Source organism: Piliocolobus tephrosceles, chromosome 7 (assembly GCF_002776525.5).
Source record: "Piliocolobus tephrosceles isolate RC106 chromosome 7, ASM277652v3, whole genome shotgun sequence".
In the NCBI taxonomy this organism is placed as follows: Eukaryota; Metazoa; Chordata; class Mammalia; order Primates; family Cercopithecidae; genus Piliocolobus; species Piliocolobus tephrosceles.
Window position 1 is genome coordinate 58,862,088 of NC_045440.1, and position 20,653 is coordinate 58,882,740.

The 20,653-nt window shown below is 39.6% G+C and overlaps 1 protein-coding gene across 1 annotated transcript in view; it reads left to right on the top strand.

Annotated features, from left to right (window-relative positions):
* The window catches only part of FAM110B (family with sequence similarity 110 member B), a 153,039-nt gene that overhangs the window by 41,198 nt on the left and 91,188 nt on the right, over positions 1-20,653 (top strand). Inside the window, exon 3 of the mRNA XM_023222423.2 lies at positions 6,486-6,594. The gene's annotated coding sequence lies outside the window, so the exon portion shown is untranslated. The remainder of the gene's footprint in view (positions 1-6,485; positions 6,595-20,653) is intronic.

Genomic DNA, 20,653 nt, shown 5'->3' on the forward strand with positions numbered 1-20,653 from the left:
ATTCTCTATGCAGTAGCCTGTGCCTCTATGGAGGAGGTCCTGATGCGAAGCAATAATGCCACTACACTTGCTGTTTCTGCAGTTGTGACTTGTATTCCTGTAGACCCTTACATCGGTCACACACCAAGGGAAGGAGTAGGCAGTCTCTTTTTCAGAATCATGGTGGCACGTCTCTCATGCTGACTTAAGTCAGCCTCTCAGAGTGGTTTTATCAGTGTCCTTTGCTACATCTTTTCTCAGCTAATTTGGGATGAAAACATTCTGCCTTTATTAACATCACTATATTCTGTCAGAGAACAGTATTACGCCTGAATTTCAACAAGTCTGTTTGCATTTCACAGGAGAGAGCCAGGCTTAGCCAGAAGTTTTATATTCTGTACGAAATCAAGACTTACCTTACTTGATAATACTCATTCCTCATGGTAGAAATCTAAAACTGAACTTGCTAAGTGTTCTTCTCTCCAACAGTAGACATCAGCAGTCTTAAAAATCACTGACTTTTTAAAGTAAATTTGCCTTGTTTCATGGCTGCCCACAGGTTAGGATTGGTCATGAGATTAAGCTGGTAGGAATAATACAGCCACCTCTCAAAATTTGTAATCATGCCAAGTGACAATTTCCAAAAACCAAGGAGTAGTTAAGGTGCTGATCTGAATGAGATAGATTAGTGAGAACCCCCACTCTTCTTTCACATCTGTAACCACAAATACACCTCCCAGAGGTGTGATTTGATTTTGGACTTCAGCTGTTATTGAATTTGCTTCCTTATTTGCTTTAGGTATTGATCTGACTTGAGTACCACTGAAGAGCAACCCCCTTAAGCATGAGTGTATTTTAATATGTAGTAGTATACAGTTCTTCAGTCTCTTCAAACCCTAAGAATTTGAGTTTTTCTCTTCCAAGTACAAGAGTATACTAGTTCTGTGAAATTTGGTAATACAAACTTAGATTTTCCTGGAATGAGTTTCCCTTATTGTTATCCAATCATACTTATTATTTTTTACCTTGTTTCACTGTTGGAGTAAAGGGAAAAAACATCGGATGGTGTGTTCTGGTTTTTCAGATTGTTTGAAAACAGCAAAGTATTGATAGACCTTTCATGTGTTAATGCCGTTAAGGTCCAAGTATGTTAATTTTTTTTTTTACATAGTCTATAAGCTGATCAACCTGCAACCTACTATCTATAGTAAATGCATTCTTATTGTTACATAGGATTATCTTTTTAAAAACAGTACGTCTGAGACTTGAGGTTTTTGCATAGTATATAATTTTTACTTGCCTTCTCTCTAAAAGGAAGTTTTTTTTTAATTTTTTTTAATTGTAGTTAAAATGTTCTCCAATTTGGCGCTTAGAATGGTGACTCATGCCTATAATCTCAACACTTCAGGAGGCCAAACTGGGAGGATTGCTTGAGGCCAAGAGTTTGAGACCAGCCTGGCAACATAGTGAAACTCAGTCTCCACAAAAAAAATAAATAAATAAAAATTATCCTAGTGTGTGGTGCACGCCTATAACCCTAGATACCCAGTAAGCTTAGGCAGGAGGATTGCTTGAGCCCAGGAGTTGGAGGCTGCAGTGAGCTGATAGCGTCACTGCACTCTAACCTGAGCGACAAAGACTCTGTCTCTTTAAAAAAAAAAAAAGTTTTCTAATTTAGGTTACATACATCAGTCATGTTGATGAAATTCTTTTTTCACAAAAAGTATTGTTCACAATCTGTTTAGTTTTTTTAGTGGCATCTCTTTTCAGTGAGTACTGTCTTTGGCAATGTTTTCTGACTTGTTTCCTAACTTAATTAGACTTGGAAAACAGCCGTTACTTTTCTCTCTTTCTCTTTGTCGTCTGGGGCCCTCATACCTGACTATCTTGATTTTCGCTTTCTCCTTCCCCCACTGCAGTTAACGCTTCATCTCTGAGGCTACTTTTCTTTGTTTGGAGTCTGTCAGCTGAACAGATAGGCATCACCAATGTGTGACACAAGCAGGGACTGTCTGGGTTTGAAATGCAAGATGTATTGTACTAAATGAATTCTAGATTGTTCTGCTTTAGTAGCTCACCCAATTTTTGTTTCTTTAATCTTCAAAAGGTACTACTGGGATACTTGTATTCCTGTAGACCCTTACATCAGTTACACACCAAGGAAAGGAGTAGGCAGTCTCTTTTTAGGATACTTGCACCTATTGAGAAAGCTTGTGGTCCTCTCCCTGCTGAGTGATTGCTGATAACGTAGAAATGCATGGTAGCCTCTTTTCACTTAAAAATTAAGTATCAGGTACTGCTTACTCTAGATGAGGTTACAGAGCTGCCATCACTCCTCATCATCAGCCCTGGGACCATTAATGATGACTGTTCTCTTGGCTCAGAGCTGTGTTGTATTTTGCATATGGAATCCTGGAGTGTTGAAGACAGAGATGTTGCATATTTAATTTTAACTCCTTGATTTTCAGAGGAGAAAGCAGAGATCATTTCACAATTGCCTTCATGTAAATAGTTATAAGAATGCAGCAAAGATATTCTTAGTATAGCTATTCTTCATGTAATTAAAATATCTGTGAAAATTACCTTTAATCCCAGCACGTTGGGAGGCCGAGGCAAGTGGATCACTTGAGGTCAGGAACTCGAGACCAGCCTGGCCAACATGGTGAAACCCCATCTCTACTAAAAATGTAAAAGTTAGCCAGGTGTAGGGGCATAGGCCTGTAATCCCAGCTACTTTGGAGGCTGACGCAGGAGAATTATTTGAACCTGGGAGGCAAAGGTTGCTGTGAGCCGGAATCGCGTCACTGCACTCCAGCCTGGGTGACCGAGTGAGCGAGACTCTGTCTCATAAAAAAAAAAAAAAAAAAAAAAAAAAAAATCTGAAAAATAACAAGTACCTCAAATTATATTAAAATTGATCAGCTCTCTCTACCCACCCTTCAGATCCACTTTATCCAGGACCCAGAGAAGAGCTTGGCATTCAGGAATTTCCTAAACAGCTGTGTGTTTGTGTTTGCTCATTCATTGGTTCCCTTAACAAATGTATTCTGGGCACTCGCTGTGCGGTACCGGAAAGACGCAGCTCTTGATTGAGAAGCACATAGTTAACGCACCAGAGTTGTTATCTGATCCCGTATTTCTTTACATTTAGCATTTGACTGAGCCAGCAAGATTTGTGTTTTTGATAGAATTCCCTGAAGGAGCTGAGGAGAGCATATCAGCCTGAGGTAGAGGCTATGAGGGCATTTCCCTGGGGCCAGGTGGCCAGGCGCCAAGCCTGGGCTGGCACTCACAGGGCCCCTCCTTGCTGGCCCTACTGAGCCCAGAGTCATTGTCATTTTCAGAACCTCCTATGTTTGCGTTATGCTAAAAATGTATGGAGCTCTTACATCAGCCTTAATTTGACTGGAAGAGGAAACTCGTTTCCTGCAAAGTCCCTGTTTGGCTCCTTGCTGGTTGGCCGAGGCAGGCGAGTCCACCCTGGAGTACCACAGGCCTGTTCCAGGGGCCAAGAAGGCCTTTGTCTCCAGCTCCATTTTCTTACTCTTTGCTTTTGAACTTCTCACCATCCATGTAGAAAAAGTCTCATACATGTGGGATCTCACTGAGTTTATATGGTGTTGAAATTTCACTCACTAGTACTCTTCTCATAATTTAAAAAAGTCATTTAAGAAGTTGTATCTGTTGAGTAGGCTGTGTTAGGAGCCGCTCCTGTCTATGGGACAGTAGGAAGTACAGCAGGAATTTCAGAACCAAATTTCAGATCTGCCCCCTGATAGTGGTGGTTTGAGTCACATAGAGTGAGGTTAGCCTCCCCCTCTGAAGGTCAGTTCTTATATATATTTAAACATACACACATACACACATATACACACATATTAGAGACAGGGTCTCACTCTCTTGCTCAGGCTGGAGTACAGTGATGTGATCATAGCTCACAGCAGTAACCTTGAACTAACTCCTGGTTGCGAACAGTCCCACCTCAGCTTCCCAAGTAGCTGGGACTACAGGCATATGCCACCATGCCTGTGGAGATGGTGTGGTCTCTAATTTTTAAATTTTGAATATTTAAATTTTTTAAAAATCAAATGTTTACATCTTTTATATTTTTAATTTTTTTTTTTTTAATTAAAATTTTTGTTTGTAGAGGCAGCCTCTCACTGTGTTGCTCAGGCTGGCCTTGAACTCCTGACCTCAAATGATCTCCCAACCTCAGCCTTCCAAAATGCTGGGATTATAGGCGTGAGCCACCGTGCTTAGTCGAAAATGGGAAAATCTTTTTTTTTTTTTTTTTTTGAGACGGAGTCTTGCTCTGTGGCCCAGGCTGGAGTGCAATGGCCGGATCTCAGCTCACTGCAAGCTCCGCCTCCCGGGTTCCCGCCATTCTCCTGCCTCAGCCTCCCGAGTAGCTGGGACTACAGGCGCCTGCCACCTCGCCCGGCTAGTTTTTTGTATTGTTGGTAGAGACAGGGTTTCACCGTGTTAGCCAGGATGGTCTCGATCTCCTGACCTCGTGATCCATCCGTCTCGGCCTCCCAAAGTGCTGGGATGACAGGCTTGAGCCACCGCGCCCGGCCAGGAAAATCTTAATTACCCATGCACACCTCACTAACATAGCCAGGTGAAGGGAATGTTTACCACTGTTTCAATCTAAAATGTGATAATAGTTCCTACTCTTCTCCTATGTTACCTTTCTGTCCACATCTGAAACATCCAATCATGACTATGTACCGTCAGTGGTCCTCATTAATTAATTGATGGTGATATTTTAGCCAGCATGTCAGCAAATGTTCTTTGCTGATTCTGTCTCCCCCATCCCCAACAATTTGATTTGTAGTTATTCTGTATCTACTGCCTGTGTGGAGTGAGCCACAGTCAATGGAAATCATAACACATGGGGGCTCTTGTTGCCAGGTAGGGAAGGTAAATGCGCTAGCCTGCATGGTAAAATTCACTCACTACAGTGGTAATCAGCTGTCACCAACTTGTGACATTGATGCCTTGCGTTGCACTGATTGGTGGAGGACGAATGGGGGTCATCAACACTTACTGGTGTTAACCATCTGCTAAGTAAGGACTTACTTAAGACTAGTGCATGCATTTCTGTTCTCTGAATTTCAGCTGTAGGACTCAATAATCACTTAACTACCAGATGGTTGACAGACAGCTGACTTCTGCTGTCAGTCAGGAAGCAGTGCTAGGAATTGAAATTATTTCCTTGCACTCTGATTTTTCTTAGATAAAATAAGCAGGAGTCTAGCTTCAGTTTTTAGTGGGATATAGCCTTGGGTACAGTGCGTAAACTCTCCAAACCTGTTTCCTCCTGTTTACCATGTAAAGGCTGAATAAAATAGATTTTCATTTCTCTGTTTTCATAAGGCGTAGAATTTTTAATGTGACTATTATAATCAGGCAAAAATTTAGAACAAGTACTGTTATTGGACAGAAATCTCCTATTTCATCTTTTCAGATTCCACACATGTGATCCAGTATATGGTACTAATTGCATTTGTGATGAAGAAATTCTAAAATCACAGATGTTGATTAATTTAAAAATGGAACATATGCATTTTTATTAAGCTGTTGAGTTACAGGGTTTGGGCTCCTCTTCCTGATTTTCTGGCGCAACCCAGCGGTGATGAGAATTGTAAGTGCAATGTCAGCATCATGCAGAGATGAAATTAGGGGACCCATTTGTCTTTTGGCTGCTTTTGCAGAGATTCTTTTATACAATGTATCTATTCCTAGTTTAGTCAGAACTCTAATTTACCTGGATTTTTTTGTGATACAAACTTCAGTTATAACTTCAGTTTGTATCACAATAAGATGTATACAATAAGATGGGTCTTATTTCTTCCAAGAGAACTAGTTAAGTGATTGGTTGCAGGAGGTACTGTGGGACATTTTGATACAGTTAGATAATGTGTGCACCATCATGTGCCAACATTTTATGAGTAGGACTGCGCTTTTCTAGAATTGCTAGATGTAGGTGTGAGTGAAGCTTCAATGTTGCATATATTTAATTCTCTTCAAAAATATGTTTCTTGTGTATGTTGTGTTTTCTACTATCTAAAACTGTAATCCACATCAGAACTGGTTATCAAATCTCCTGGGATGCTTGCATAAGAATTGAAATAGATAAAAAGCATCTGCAAGTTAACATGCCAGGCATTTTTCTGGTTTCTAGCGGTCCCACTTCACACTGTGAGAATAGTCCTGGCTGCCTCTAGCCTGGGAAACTTTGCATGGTGCTTTCATCTTTGTAACACTTCCTTCTCTCTCTGACAGCACCAGGAACAGGGCCTGTTTGCACTGCAGTGAATGAGATAATTTTCCAAGGTGGGAGTGCAATGCACCAGGGATTAGCTGATATTTAAAGAACATGAATGAAAGCAGCAAACACCTCACCAGGGCGGGCCGCACGGACCTTTGGGCAGTTATTCCCTTGTAGGATTTGAAGTTTTATTCGCAGCTGATTAGGTAAACTGGAGTCATTTGTCCCCTAGGTGTGTCCCTACCTGCGAGGAGAGGTGGCCAGTAAGTGTCAGCTGAGGCACCGAAGGCTGCGATGCACCAGCCCGGTGCCCTGTGAGGACGGCCTAGTGGAAACACTCAGTGCATGCGAGTTTACTTTTCAGACCTAATGATTACTTCAAGTCAGGGATTTTAACTTTGTCAGAAACTTGAGTTGTAAAACAGATTGGTCTCCTGAAAACTTCCCTGTCAATCAAGAGCCTTCATTTTCAATCTGGAATACATCACTAATTCTTAAACCCCTGACCTCTTTTGGCTTTGATTTTTTTACAAAATCTAAAGCAATATATAACCAATACGAAATCTAAACACTTACAGAGTTTGCTATTGCCAGGCACTGTTTTAGCTATTTTACATGTATTACCTCATTTAATCCTCATAACAGCTCTGAGGTAGAGTCTGTTATTGTGCCATTTTATAGATGAGGAGACTGAGGCATAGAGAGATGAAATAATTTGATCAGGGTCATACAAGCTAATAAGTAGTGAAGCAGGTACTTGCCTCCAATCAGACTCATTCTAGAATTCCCTTCTCTTGACTGCTATACTATACTGTCTTCAAAAAATGTAATGCAAATCTCCCTTATTTCTTTGCACTTGGCTTGACTGTGAACACACATTTCCTCTTTTATGGGAGATATTTGAACCAATGAATGTGAATACTATTTTTCTGGGCTTAGATATGTTTTGGGGAGCTTGAATAAAGCACCTCATCTGTGCTACTTGTGAATTACTTTCTAGAGCAGCATGAGTTCATACCTAGATACATGTGTTCTCAGAGGCACTGCATATACTTATACAAGTGAATAATGTGCAATCATAGGGGTGCCACTTACATAGACTACCATGGTCATGATGGCCCTGACATTGTGCAGTGTGCAGCCTATGCAACTGTCTGTGCAGCCCTTTAAAAGCTGCCTGCCAGCCTTATTTAGATAACTTTCAGGAACATACAGAAAATGAATATACCTCTGGTCATAGTTCATGCTTTATAGGCTTACCTCAGTGCATCAAAGCTACCTTTCAGTTAAAAATGTATTAATGAAAAAATAAAAAATATTATATAGAACATGTCTGTATATTAAAATATCCATGTAAAAGCAGCAGCTACCAGATAAGTAAAGAAGCTGTTAGGGTGGCAGCTGAACAATCAAAGTAAGTACCTGTACTCATTTCTAATTTAGATGGACCTTCGTAGCCAGACTGTGGATGTTACACTTAACAAAATCATCAGCTTTGTAACTTTGCAAACTAGACACTGACACAATAGAATCAGAAAATAAAAACCAAATGGAAATATTTCAACTGTCATTTAGCTTGAAACGAGCAAAACTCGCTCACACATCAGACTTCAGGGATTCATGGATGCTCTTTAATGAAGTACCGGTTGTGGTTAAAAATCAGGCAACACTTGGAAATTTTTATGAGACAGGCAGAATACTTTATGGATGAAGTGAAACAGAGCCCTCAAACTGTTTGATCAATGAAAGATATTCAATAGTACATGGGTTATGTAGCATTTATACTACTTAGTTTTAGGAAATAATGAGTTAACTGGCTAAAATAAAAAGCTCTCTTTTTAAGCAGCTTTAATTAGGTAAAAGTCAATGCTTAATAGTCTGTTAAAGCATTATTTTAAAAATTAGTGAAGTGGAATTAATTGTAAGCTAACAGTCTTAAGTTTGTGTGGTGTAGGTCTCTGCAATTACGATGGTTATTGCCACCTTTATTAAGGGAAGAGAGCTAGCACAGGGCATGATGTGGAGTTCAGAGCACATTTGAATTCTATTCCTTTAACTGCTCACAGCAGTGCTGCATGCATCAGCAGTCATCAGGGCTGTAGCAGGGTGTCAGCAAAGTGACACATAACCACACTGTCTCTTGCTACTGTGTCACTCTTCAGTTAGAAAGTTGAGTATTGATAGTAGGATGAGGATTTAAGCGTCTTGAGGGCGGGAAGATCCATCTGTTTCTTGACTGCTCTATCCCCAGGGCCTGGCACCCAGTGAAATGAATGAACTGTTTTCTGATCTGACTGCATGCATATTCTGTGTACTCATGAGGCATAGGTCTGTTTCTGTGAACAGCTTTACTATATGTGGTGTCTTTTAATGACTTGGACTTCTTTTATATTGTACTTATTTTTGTTTTATGTTGTGACCTTGAGGCCAGTTAGCCACCCAAGTTTCATCTGACAGACATGTTTGGTAGTTGATTATAGCAATTAAAGTTTTATCTATTGGTTAAAATTCAAAAGTTATCAGCCATCTGTGAAAACCACTGCACTATCGACCACAGACCAAGGAGGATTTTCATCTAATGAAAAACAAAGACATTATATTAAGATCCTAATACCAGAAGGCGGGCATTCAGAGAATGTCTTAGTTTGCTCAGGTTGCTATAACACAATACCTTAGGCTAAGTAATATATAAACAACAGAAATTGATTGCTTATGGTTTTGGAGTCTAAGATCAAGGCCTCAGCAGAGTTGGTGTTCCGTGAGGACTCCTTCCCCATAGATGGTGCCTTCTATGGAGGGTCACAGGTGGAAAGGACAAGGCAGCTCTCCGGGGCTCTTTTGTAAGATCCTGATCAAAAGCACTGATCCCATTCATGAGGGTGCAGCCTTTGTGACCTAATAATCTCCCAAAGGCCCCACGTTCTAATACCATCACCTTGCTGATTAGGTGAATTGTTTTTCTGCTATGATATTTTTGTTAACATAAGAATCATTTCGGTAACATAAAATATGATAGTCATTAAACATGGTGGCCAAGTTAGCATTATCATATTAGCTCTAGTTAGCTGTAATTGAATTTTTATATTTTGTGCAATTGTCAAAACCAACCTTTACTATATATATTAATACACAACTGTGGACTTTAAAAGTGTTAATAATTCGGTCTTCTAGGACTCCTGGATTCTCAGAAATCATTTGCACATAATTTTTGTCATTCTGAAGCGTACTCATTTCACAGATGAAAAAACTAAGGCACAGAGCGGTTGTGTGGGGCCCAGGAGTTAACTATCAAATGTAACTGAAGACTCATGATTCAATGTATTGTATTCTTTCTAGTCTACAGTGCTGTGTATACCAAGAATCCTCATTAAGTACAACATAGCCACCCATTAGCAAACCTGAGATAACTAGAAAGCCTTAGTTATATGTACATAGGTATATAATTTCTTCCTTGCTGGGGCAACCTTTGGAACTCTCTTAGGGCAGGAATCTAAGAAGAAAATCAATGTATCCCTCTTACCATAGGCAAAGCAGCATTTCTTAATTTTCAACTTGTATCCTCTGCCCCACTCTCACTTATTTTGTAAGAAGAGTCATTGATGCCAAGTCAGGCCACCATAATGGCTACTTTTAATTACTGTATCTCCAGTCTTACACTAGACCTTGCCATTCTATGTGATGGTAGAGGGGTCACACCTTACTGTAGTGACTATAGTGCAGTTGTATGTGCAATGTTTGGTTGTTTTATGAATGTTGGAGAGAATTTGTACTGTAGGACACAGAGTCTTAAGGTTTTATGTGTTGGGCTGAGGATCCCATTTATATATATGGCAGATTTCTAGAGCTGATGTTGACAGCCATAATGTTAACACATTTTCAAAGCAAAGAAAGTTGGATGGAAGAGTTATGAAGAGAAAATATTGGTGATGATAGGGGGCACTTCCGAATGATATTGAAAATAATATTCCAGGAGAGAATTTGATTAGGTACAAAATGCAAACTGAGTACACTGCTTTCCTATGAAAACAATGAAGACTCTTTACTAAGAATGAGATATTCTGCTTTTTTGGAAGCAGTGGCATGAGCATTCTGCAGGATTTCAAATAGTTAAATAATTATTACGCCTTGGCCCAGGAGTCAGCCTGTCTGCAGAGAAGAAGCGAATATTAAGTACCTAAAGCCTTTGCTCTGAGGTCTGTGTTGGGGGGAGGATGTTTGTAGTAAGGTTTGGGTCTAGGGCATGCATTCATAAACTATAGAGGTATGTGAACTATGCCTGGAAGCTGCCATTTTTGTTTCCTCTGGAAGTTCCAGGGTAGAAGGAACCATCATAGTCTCCACCCATTACCTCAATAACATCCCTGAACTATATCTGGGCTATAGTTCCAGCAACTGACCAGAGGCACTCTGTGCCTCATCAAATTATAGTTAATCTTCCTTTTTCCTTTCTCTCTCTCTGACTTATATAAATCAAGTATAGTCCTTAGTAAATATCTGAAGAGGTAATTTCCTATTAAATGGGAATAGTAATAGAGGAATTCTATCTGTACAGTTTATACTTGTTTTGGTAAATGACTGATCTCTTGTAAAACTTGAGAGCTTTTTCTGGGCTATTCAGTGTGCATAATGAATATTGATATCTTAGGGCTTTAAAAAATAGCTTCCTTATGTAGGAGTGAGTGTGCTTGGAGACCAGTTTGAGAATTTTGAAAAAAAAATTTAATGTCAAAGTAGGATTTAATTTAAACTTTAGCGTCTTCATCTTAACCCTCTTTCAACTTCTCCAGAACAGTTATTAGCATAAAAGCTTAATGATTTACATCTGAAGGTTATGTATGTGCTGAGGAAATTCAGTGTTGATTCTAAATACTTCTTAGTCATCCTTAAACCCAGCTTGAAGCTCTAGGGTGCTTAAGCGTAGCTCGTTATTACAGAAGTAAGTCATCAGTGAATTGTTTGGCAAACAGCAGTTTGTAGTGGTTTTTCTCTAACTTAGCCTCTTTCAGAAGTGTCTGCATTTTTCAGGAAAATTATCTGTTCATATTTTGAGGATAAAAAATAGCATTGAAGGTACTTTTAGTGCAGATTTGCTGGGGCTATTTTGGTGGTCCTGAATTCTTTTTATTTTAAAAAGGAATATTAATATTGGTCTCCCCATTATACTTCTTGGAATTCCTTACCTGCTGATACCTGACACCCTTGCCTCTGTGGGGGAGTTTCCCATTATTGGGGTTTCCTCAGGCCCCAACCCTCCTGTCTCTTCTGCCTCCCCTCCTCCAAGGCATTGGTGTCTTCCTAGCTTGATCATCTGCCCCTTCCTTCCCCCTGTCCTCCTTTCCTTTTTAGTTGTGGTGAAAAACATGATACAAAATTTACCATCTTAATCATTTCTAAGTAGATAGTTCTCGGGGGTGTTTTGTTATTGTTTTATATTATGAATTTTAATTTTAAAATGTTCACATGTTTATTAGCTGCATCTCTACAGCCAAGATCTAACCTACTTCAGGGCTTGGGCCACATGTTGTCCTTCTCACTACATTCAGTCAATGCATCCATTATGTGCCTGTTATTTCCAAGCACTCTGTTTTGCATTCCTGACTTTCTTGAGCACATAGCAGATGTTAAACATCTGATCACTGAGTTTCAGAAATTTTTTTTTAGGAATGATTTTCAGTGGTAAAATTTGAAAACAGCTTGTGTGAGTAGTCATAGCTCATTCTTTTAAAAATAAATGCCAAATAAGAATTGGATTATCGTGGGGAAGTCTCTCACTTAAGAAAAATCATTGTAGAGTAATACCGATTGAGATTTTCATTTCCTTTCAGCAGGACTGGTAGGATAGATACTGTGTATGTGTGTGTGTGTGTGTTTTCTTAAACTATAATGTTGATTAGTTTCTTTTTTAATTACTCTGCCATCTCAAGAATACATTTATTGTCATTTTAGATTGCTGGGTCAGGAATGAAAGTTTGAGTGTGTTTGATTTCAGTCCTGAACTCTCATATATTATGTTTCTGGGGAGTGAGCTTGGTTTTAATATAACTTTCTATTTGGGGGATTTTAGAAGTTAATGCATAAAATAGTGTTCCCTTTGCATGAATGGGTGAAATTTTGTGGTGTTCAAACTGTTGTATTAGAGATGTGAATGCCTAATCATAACATTAAATTCTGTCAACTATCTTTAATATTTAAGCAGGTTACCATGGATAGAAATATTTCTTGAAAAGCTAGTCTTTTTTTTTTTTTTTTTTTAATGTAGTTGCTTCACAGTCCTTAGGCGCACAGCAAATGCCAGAACTGCTCTAATTAGGTCAGATGTTTCTCATTAGCTTGTAACAGTCTTGGATGGATGGATGGATGGATGGATGGATGCATAGCAGATGGATTGACCCAGGATAGACACTTTAATCGACCCCTCACCACTGTCACACTACACATATATAACTCCCTGGCTACACTGAATCTTAAAGACTACACATACCACTAATATTGTACTGATTGAAACTGCTCGTTTCAATTCCTAACAGACTGTCTCTGTCTTTCTTAATAGCCTGTGAATATCTGCAGAGCAAGGGCTGACTTACCTGTTTTGTTAGTGCCTAGCATGGAGTAGACACAGAACAAGTGTCTATAAATTGAAGTAACAGTGTGATGGCTTATGAAAGCAAAATCAAATGCAGAATATTTGTATATTTTATTTCAGAATATTTATATTTCAGTAAGTTAATGCTCACTCTTAAGTAAAGCAATGGGAAAAACATCCTCTAATATGTACTTTTTCTTGTAATAATCTACTGATGGCATATTTTTATTAGCATTCCTTGGAATTATTCAGTAAGCATTTACAAAGGATCCTGTATACAGTAGATAATTAGTATTTTGATGAATAAAAGATGAACACTTTTCCTAATATACCTCATAGAAATGTAAATATATTATTGATATTCCTGTCATTGATGTTAACATTAATAAAATATCATGGAACGGCTGGTTTCAATTTACCATTTTTGAGAAAAATGGCATATGCATGGTAGTCTTTAAATTAATCATTGTCATTAAGGATTTGTATATTCTGTTTGTTCCCAGATATCATGGTCTTGTGGGGAGGATAGAATATTCCTCAGCAACCTCTTACACTTTTTTTTAACACGTTGGTTCCGTGTTCACACCTGTGAGTTTAGGTGATAGTGCTGTGAGATACTTTTAGGATGCTATTTTTTGCGTGAACAAACAGAGGCTAGGCTTAGAGGAAAGCATACCAGTTTTTTCTTGCTGCATAACAAATTTCCACAGACAGCACCCATTTCTTAGCTCTGTGGCTCCAAGTCTGCCATGGCTCAGCAGGGTTCTCTGTCAGGGTCTCCAATGCAAGGAGTTGGCTACACGGCCCTCTCAAGTAAGGCCATGGGGAAGAATCTGCTCCCGAGCGCTCATTCAGGTTGTCAGCAGGGCTGAGGTCTCTGTTTCCTGGCCGCAGGCCGAGGACTGAAGTTTCTAGAAGCTCCTAGAAGCCCTTGCATTTGTTTGCTGTGGGCCTTCTCAGGAACATTGCAGCCAACAGCAGGATCCCTCATCAGATTCCCGTCAGACTTCAAATCTCTTTGGATTCTTTTCTGTGACTAGCCAAAGGAAGCTCTTTTAAAGGGCCCTTGAAATTAGGCTACGCCCATCCAGATAATCTCTCTGTCTTGAGGTCACTGTGGCACATACCTGCCAATCATGGGAGTCAAATCCATGGTATTTACTAGCCAAGGGATTACACACAGGGCATACACCAGGGGGTGGGAAGTCCTGGCCCCTCTTTGAATTCTGCTTCCATGGAAAGGTCAGTTAAGATGCTTGGGAAATGCTGCCAAATTTACCGCAGCGTTTATACTGCTTCTACTTTGAGATGCTGAAGACCGTGCTCTAAGAACTCTATTCTTGTTTAACCTTACTGTGTTTCTATGGGAAAGGAAAGCAGTGCTCTGTCCTTGGCATACAGAGATGTTCTTAATTTATAGTCAGTAGGGCTGAGGGTTTGATGCTTATGATTTCCATTCATTGAACTGTATTCTTTCAGCCAATCACTCCTGGGCCAGTGGTACCCAGATGAGGACTGTAGTCAGATGTGCAGGTTTGCAATGAACGTAGAAACCAAACTGACCCTTGTTAAGGGCTTAACCTAGGCTAAGAACTTGACAAGCTAGGCCACAGGGAGCTGCCCTGAGTTCAAGACCAGAGGAGTGACTTGTCAAAATCACTGTTTTGGGCAGATTAACCTTGAAGCTATGTGAATGGTAAGAGGGGAGAAGCCAGAAGCAAAAGCCAGCCAGGAATTCAGAAATAAATGCTCATTTATCAGTGGTAAGGGAGATTTAGAAATGTATTGTGTTCCTTGAATTGCTACGATCAATGGTGGTAGTGCTGGGAAAATGAAAAAGACTGAGGAAGTGTTAGTAAGCTATAAGACAAAATCAGGCTGCTTGTTAGGACTTGTGAGCACCTGGGTAGCCTATGTTTACTTTTTGGAGAGACCATATGCTCGTGACTTTCAGGGTGCATTGTTCAGGTAAATCATCAATTTGTGTATGGGACTTGCAAATATATAACATTTGGCATTTCAAATGGTAAAAGATACTATGGAGAAAGATAAAGCAGGAATGAGGATAGATGCATATTAGTATTAAGTGCATATCAATTTGTGGCTTTTAAAAATCACCTAAAATAAGTTGTTAACCAGAGGCACATGGGTTGGAATGGATATAAATGTGTATTTTACATGGAGTTGTATTTCACATTTATGGCGTTTGGCCATGTGCTCTCCCCTACCTCTTTCAAAAAGCAACATTCGTTTAAATGAGGTGGATAATGGATCTATAACATTTATTATTCTGATGATAGGATGTTCATTGCTTCGAATACCTTACTTCTCTCTGTTTGATCATTAACCTAATCACATACTCTAATTTTCCTAGAGTCAGTATTCAAAGGGTGTTTGGCTTTTACTTCCTTTTCCTTCCACTGTTTGAAGAATTTTTGAAATAAAAAAACAAAACATAGGAATCATCTGTGAGGCTGGACACTGGACAGAGAACACATCTGTTTCATGTAAGTATAAAATGCTGGCTTTACAAATATTCAATGTGGAGTTCTCACCACATAGTTGACTGAAATTTTCCATGTTTGCAGTGGAACTTGAAATGAAAATAGAACTATATAGCTTTGTTACCATGGGAAGGGATAACATTTAATTCCATCCTTTGTGACTCAACAAAGTTCTGATGCAATGCAATGACAGTAGAAACAGATCATAGAAAGCAGTATAGAGATGTTGAGATCCTGATGTTTTAAAAGTAAACCTACATGGTAAATAGTAGACTAATTCAATAATTATTTATTGATAACTTATTTATCAATAAATATTCAATAAATATTTATTGAACAGGGTACTGTTCTGCAGTCTGGGGATATAGCAGGAAACAAAAAATGTCCTGTCCTTGTGAGGCTTATATTTGAGTGAAATGAAGCAGAGAATAAATAAATATATAACATATTTGTCACTCAAATGGTAAAAAGTACTGCAGAGGAACACAAAGCAGGAATGGAGATAGATGTATATTGTATATTGCAGGGATGGGATAGGGTAGCGATTTTAGAAAGCGTGGTAGACAGAGTTCTAAGATGGCCCTTGCAATGGTTGGTTATAAGCCTGATAGAGTGTGGTGAGGGTGATGGACTCTTACTGCTGTGATTAGGTTGCAGTATATGAAACTATCAGCTGACTGCAGTAGAGAGTCTTGCTGGCCTTGCAGAAGTGAGATGCCATGTTTAAGAGAGTCTACAAGAGACCAATAAGACAGCTACAGACATAGATTGCAAGGGATCGGTGGCTTGGGCCAGGGGTTGACTGTCAGGTGGTGAGGAATGGTCGGGTTCTGGAAAGACTGTAACAGAAAGTATAAGATTTAATGACAACTTGACTGGGTGGTGTGATAGAAAGAGGAACAGAAATACTCCTGAGTTTCTGGCCAACACAGCAGGAAGAAAGATGCTGCCATTAACTGACAGAGAAGAGTGTGGTGGGGACAGTTTTAGGAGAGATCAGGAACTCAGTTTGAGATGCTGATGACATGCAATGGAGACATGGAGTTGGCCATTGGATACACCAATCTGGTGTTTTGGAAAGATGGCCTAGAGATGTGAATGAGGAAGTCATTAGCATATTTATCATATCTAAAGCTATGAGGTCCCTAAGGCAGTCAATATAGATAGGCAAGAAAAATATTTTAGACCAGAGTTTTGGTGCTCCAGTAAAATATTTTCAATTATTTTATCTCCATGATTTTAATGTTTCATTATTAACTTTTGTTCAATATTTGGTTCAACTTAAAATGTTTTTCTATTCCCTTCTAGAACTTCAGCTCACTTAAAAAATTTTTCTGTTTGTGTTTGGTATATTGTATTATGTATTTAATGGAGAAGAAAAATCTTAGACAAACTAAATTGAATGTAGGTTACTTGAGAAATGAATGATTCTCAATTGGGAAGCCCCTGAACCAGCACAGGTTCAGAACTCCAGTGCTACCACGTGGTGGAATATTTATGGACAGAAAAAAGAAAGTGGTGTACAGGAAACTGAAGTGAGGTGCAGAAACAACCAGATTAGTTACAGCTCAGTGTTTGCCTTATTTGAACTTGGTTTGTACAAGTGGCTGCCTTTGATTGGCCAAAACATCTACACAAGAGTAGATGACAGTCTGTTTACACATCCAATTAGGTTACAGTTTACTATGAACTGAAGAACCTTTAGGCCAAACTTAAAATGCATAAGGAGGCAGCTATAGGCTAAATTTAATTTAATAATTAGATATGAGGGGAGTGGAGGTGGGAAGATGGATATGAAACCACAAGATATGACATCTCCTGATGGGAAGATTCTAGCACCAGCTAGAAACAGTCTACACCCATGGTAGCCTCCTTCCAGAGGGCAAATAGATATATCCATCGAACATCTCCTTCCAATCCCAGATGAACAAAATCAAGCAGAGTATTTCTATACTTCTCCCTAGTCCTCAATTTCATTAGCAAAGAATCAGTGTGGTTTTTCAAAATGGAATTTATGGAAGACCCATGGCTAGCTGGGTGTAATTTGCTATATATCTTCAGTTATAACTGTTTAAACAAATAGATACACAGAATTAGGAAGATAGACTGTCAGTGAGGATAGACAGAAGATTGAGACTGCAAGAACAGAGCCTTTGAGAGTAGATGAGAGCATCTCATCGGGAGCCCTTGGGAATCTACCTTTGCTGAGTGCACTGGGGCCAGTATGTTTGCAGCTAGACGCTTGTAAGAATTGATGGCAGGAATGGGGAGAACTATGTCACTCTAAAGCAAAAGACCTCTACCAGTAGATCTACTTTTTTTTTCCCCCCGAGACAGAGTCTTGCTCTGTTGCCCAGGCTGGAGTGCAATGGTGCAATCTTGGCTCACTGCAAGCTCCGCCTCCCGGGTTCATGCCATTCTCCTGCCTCACCCTCCCAAGTAGCTGGGACTACAGGTGCCCGCCACCATGCCCAGCTAATTTTTTGTATTTTTAGTAGAGATGGGGTTTCACTGTGTTAGCCGGGATGCTCTCGATCTCCTGACCTCGTCGTCCACCTGCCTCAGCCTCCCTGTAGATCTATTTTTTATGTAAGTAATCCCTGTAATTAATAAATTTCTTTTTTAGGCTAGTTACATCTTTACTCATATATCTTAAAAATTAACAGTTATTTCATAGCACTTTCTCAAGTCCTATTTTCCTGCTTTTTTTTTTTTTACCTGATATTAGAGAAAGCTGTTTAGTTACTGAATTGCTTCAAATGGTAAGTAATTCTCCACAGTGGTACTATTTTTTAAAGATCCATACAGATCGTGATATAACATCTTTGGGAACTGAAATAATTATTCTTACCCTTGCTTGTTCCAAAAAGGACTGCAGCAGCAACCTTTGAGAGTTTGGGTTTTCAGTAGTTTATCTACTGTAATGAGGACATTGGCCCAGGGCAGCCAGCAGAGCTGACCTTGTCACTGTGGCGAGTTAGCAGCGGGATCAGAGAGCAGCGTGGTGTCACTGTGTACACTCTGATTTTCAGTGCTAAAAGTCCAGAATAGCTCTCTACTTGACCTGCCATGGGCATTTGCTCAGATCTGACCAGCAGATGTGCACTGTTGAGGATCTGGTTTTAGCAGACTGCGTTGGAATAGGTTTGAAAAGGTCTACCCTTCTTATACCTTGATACATCTTTTTCTGTCTTTTCTATTTATACCTTTTTGGTATTTAAGTAGATACCATTCCTGATCTACAGATTATATTTTAATTGATTTTCCTTAAACCTGTGGAAACAAAGTATTTTGTGTCATTTGAGAAAAATACAGCAAGCTTTTCTCTGCTCCTCTTACTGTTTTGTATGTTTTTCAAAGCATGGCATTTTCAGTGCTCTTTTGAAGTTCAGTGAATCAATTGAGCTCTTACGTGACAGCAGTGACTTTTTTCTTCTAAGGTACACTGGCCTTGTTGAGAGCCAATCCTGGTCAAATGAAGCATCCTCTTATAAGTAGAACACTTTCTTTAGCCATCTGGAGTCACACATGGGACCCACTCTACTTCTAGCTGTGATCCGCATTGACACCTGTTAATATGCTCTGTGCAAGAAAGGATAAACACCCTCAAATCTCATGTTTCATGATAAAAGCTAACAATTTGCAGAAACTGGAGAGAAACATTTGACTGCATCAAAAGTTGTACAGTTGGAGACAAAGGGTTTCATATTTATGCCCTGAAGTTTCAGCTTCCAGTATTTATTAGAGATGGGATTCCACAGGATCTTTTAGTCTTGCCTAGATCAGGGGTTGGCAAACCATTGCCTGTGTGCCAGATCCAACCCTCTGTCTGTTGTGTAAATAAAGTTTTATTGGCAGACAGCCATGATCATTTGTTTATGTGTTGGCTATGGCTGGTTTCACTACAGTGGTGGAGTTGAGAGGTCATGAGAGACTGTCCTGCAAGGCATAAAGTATTTACTATCGGGTTCTTTATGAAAAAGTTCACTAATCCCTAGTTTAGTATATATAACTTTTTTAAAAACTAAAAATTTTCAGTCACTAAATAATTTTGTAATAATTGATATTTTTAGCTTTGTCAGCATGAATCCATCTAGAAGATGGTTTAAAATAAGTACAATTTAAATATTTGGCTTTCTAATGCCATTTCAATTTCTGCAGGTTGTTAAAATCTAACTTAAGAAGCGTAATGTAATTGTATAATAAAGTCAGACTACGAGAGAGCACTGACATTTTATATAAAACTAAGTATTAGGTTGCATTTTCATATAGCCTGATAACATTTAAAACTAAAATCTTCATGAAGGCATAATTCATCTATCTGCTAAGTGCTCCCTTATAAATTACCCAAGATGACATGTTTATGGCCAAACATGAAGGTTGGATTTGCTTTGACTGAAATCGCTTGAAAACTTAGTTTGTTCAGGTTCATGTGCGTGCATTTCTGTGAAAATTTCAGCATTTCTTTCTGGTAGGTTAAATTGTCATATGGTGCATAATTTATTTGAACTGATACTCAGTTTCTTGTAGGCTTTTGGTTGTTGATGTGTGTTCCAGTGTGGTAACGGTGGGTCCCCTTTCCCAGCGTTTTCCATCCCACCCTTGCTGTAACAGCAGGATGTAGTCACAGGGTCTGGAACCCTGCATGTGTGTTCTCTCCGTCACTTCTTGCGCTTTGGTGACTCAGGTGGGATGCACGGCCGAAAATGGGGAGGCCCTATGTTTTTAGTGGAAATGATCTGCCTTTCTTTCTGTCTAGAGCTGGTAAATGAGGGCAACACAGGAATGGCATGAAGTGCTGCAGAGTGTAATTACCGCTTGATTTATTTACACCATGGCCGAGGGGTGAGTCCACTGCCATGACAGGACACTCAGCTGGGCTCCCTGGTCATGGGCTGTCTGGAGGGCTCTGCTTCCCTTTGCTGATCCTGCACTTGGTCACTGCCCTCCTTGGTGAGAGCACTGGACAGACGAGCTCTCCAGGGTGACCTGGCTGGGTCCCCTCGAGCACACACTGTGGGCACACATACAAAAGTGCTGGGCTTGTTGATGGAGTGCCTGGGAATTGTCAGACATGGACCTGCTCACGCATGTGTGCACAAACACAGGGCACATTTAGGCAACTGAGCCCAACATTTTTGGTAAGACTGCCCTTCTGTATTTCCTAGCCATTGGGAAATTTGACTATAGTTCATTTTCCTAAAGAATATGACTTTCAATTTTTCTTATTTTTTATACTGCCGTGAACCAACCTTAAGGATCCAAATTCTCTCAAACAGACTTTTTTAAATCAAGAATTCCCCTTTTCTCAGC